The 2,500-nt window shown below is 78.8% G+C and overlaps 1 non-coding gene across 1 annotated transcript in view; it reads right to left on the bottom strand.

The window, feature by feature from the left end:
* Positions 1 to 5, bottom strand: part of LOC138065523 (5.8S ribosomal RNA) — a 153-nt gene extending 148 nt beyond the window's left edge. Inside the window, exon 1 of the ribosomal RNA XR_011138552.1 lies at positions 1 to 5. This exon is cut by the window's left edge and continues 148 nt beyond it. This is a non-coding gene — a ribosomal RNA (5.8S ribosomal RNA).
* Positions 6 to 2,500: the final 2,495 nt, after the last annotated feature.

Here is a 2,500-nt window from a genome sequence, read left to right on the forward strand (position 1 = left end):
GAGTTGTCTCGGTTTCGGTCCCCACCGCGCGCGCGGGGGGACCGGGCAGCTTTCGCAGCCCCCTGAGGGCCCCCATCCGCTCTGCCTCCCTCCTCACGCCGACGCCGGCTGCTGAGCAAGGGACAGCGGAGAGAGAGGGCACGCCTCACTGACCGTACAAGCACAGAGGGAAAAAAAAAGGGGGGGGGGGGAGAACAGACCCGAACGAGAGGGGCGGGGAGCCCTCGCTCCCGACCTGGGACAACCCCTTTCTCGCTTCGAGTCCGGCCCAGGCGCCCGGCTCGGCCTGGCCCAGCAGGGAGCGGCGCGCCAGCCGCGCCACCTGCCTCAGGGACCGGGGTGTGGGTCCCCGCGGAGCCCCGGCGTCGGAGCCCGGCCGCCGCTGGGAGCAGCGCCACCCGCTGCCCGCGCGCCCGCGACCCGCCAGCCGCACGCTTCCGAGCTCCTTCGCTCGCCTCACCGGCCTCCAGCTCCGCCGCCCCGGAGACGGCACCCAACACCCGCCTGCACACACGCAGCCTCCCGAGCGACGCCACGCACTCGCCCGTCCCTTCCGCGGGCAGACGCCTGGCGGCAGGCAGACGGGCGAGGCGGGACGGACGGGGAACGGCGCCCGCTCTCCCCGCCTCCACGCGGAGACCGGGAGGGGCCGCCCCCGCCCGCCCGCCCGCCGCCCGCCTGCCGCCCAGCGAAGCCGGGTCGGGCAGAGCGAGGCAGGCGCGCCGGATGGCGGAGTGCCGGGGCAGGGCGGGGGGGGGAGGGAAGGAAGGGTGCCGCCGACGGCCACGGCGGGAGACTGAGAGCACCGGCCAGGGAGGAGAAGGGATGCGCTGGGGCTCGGCGTCCGCACCACCCGCGGTGGGGGCTCGCCGTCCCGGCGGCGAGCACGCGCTCGCGCCGGGGTCGCGCGTTCGAGGCAGGCCGGCGCAAGCCGACCGCGCGGCGTCTCTCCGCCGAGACCAGACCGCGGAGAGAGGGGGCAGGGTACCCCTCTCCGTCCCGGCTGCCCGCGGGGCATGCACGGGCCGCGCCGGCGGGCATGGGGGGGTGCGGCGCCCGCGCGCGCCGACCCCCCGGCCCCTCCGGCAGCACGCCCGGCTGCCCCCCGGGTCGCATCGGGCCGCCCGAGTCTTTAAACCCCCGCCCGGCTCTCCGACCGAGAACCCTCGGGCCCGGAGCCCGGGGCCCATGGCCATCCCTACCCGGGGGGGCCGCTACCGGCGGCCGCGGTGGCCGGAGGCCCTCCTCCTTCCTCCCAGCGCGCCCCCCCCCCCCCGCCGCCCCCCGCCGCCCCCGGCCCGGCCGACTCGCAGCGCGGCCCCCACGGCACGGCGTGGGGCGGCTGGAGCGGTTGGGGGGGGGGGGAAGGGAGGGGAGGAGGAAGCGTGGAAGGCCGGCAGGGCACGGCCGGTGCGGCACGCGCAGCGCAGCGCCCGGGAGGAGCACGCTGGCACACGGGACCACACGGGTGGGTCACCGAGGGGAGGCAGGAGAAGCGCGGACGCTAGGTACCTGGCCCTGGGGTGAGGGAAACGACCTGAAATCCCCGCGGGGGTGCCTCCCCCGCCGCCGCCCGCCGCCGGGCCACCGCCGCCTCGCGGCGACGGCGGCAGCCTCAGCGGCAGCGACGAGGCGGGGCGCGGAGGGGAACCCGGCACCCGCCAGCCGGCTCCAGCGCCCCTCGGCGGAGCGTCCACCCGCGGGGTGCGCCCGACACCCACCGCCACGACCTCGTCCTCCTCCCGGGGCCCGGGGTTTCCCTCAGTAACCCGGCGCCGGGTGGCAGCTGCGCCCGGGAGGAGAGCCGTGGTTTGGGCCGCCCGCTCGGGCACGACACGTCGCCTCGCGTGGCCTCGCGCGACGCCCCCGCTTGGGGTCCGCCGCGGCGCGGCGCCCGCCCCGCGCGCCGTCCCGGAACGCCTGTCCGCACCGCCTCTGCTAGACGGGCTGCTCCGCCGCAGCCCGCCCCGGGTCCGCCCCCCACAGCTTAGGAGTGGGGACCCGTGGGACCCGTCCCAACCCGGAATGCGATCTCGCTCGCGTCTCCACCCGCCGCTTCCTCCCGCGGGCACCGGGGGAGCAAGCCCCGCCGACCCTCCCACGCACTGCCGCCCGCTCTGCCGGGCCCTCCCCCGGGCCGGACCCTCCCCTGCCCCGGCGGCGGCGGATCACCGTCGGGCGAAGGGGCGGGGGCGGCGCTCGGAGACGGGCACCGGCGGCGGGCGCCAGCGGAGGCGAGAGGGCAGACGGGGACGGTCCCCCACCGGCGGCGGGGAATCGGCGGCGGGCTTTCGGCGAGCGAGCCCCCGCGCTAGCGGGCCTCGGGAGGGCCGTACACCCGCCGGCGGGCCGAGCCCCATGCTCGGCCCTGTGGCGCAGAGTGCGGGACAGGTGAACTCGGGTTCACGCACGGCAACCGGGACACGGCGGGCAGGGGACCACACCGGTGTTCAGTGCCGTCGGCATCGGCAACGAGGCGCGGTGGCCCGGCAGCGGCCCG

Source organism: Struthio camelus, unplaced genomic scaffold (genome assembly GCF_040807025.1).
Source record: "Struthio camelus isolate bStrCam1 unplaced genomic scaffold, bStrCam1.hap1 HAP1_SCAFFOLD_112, whole genome shotgun sequence".
Lineage (NCBI taxonomy): Eukaryota > Metazoa > Chordata > Aves > Struthioniformes > Struthionidae > Struthio > Struthio camelus.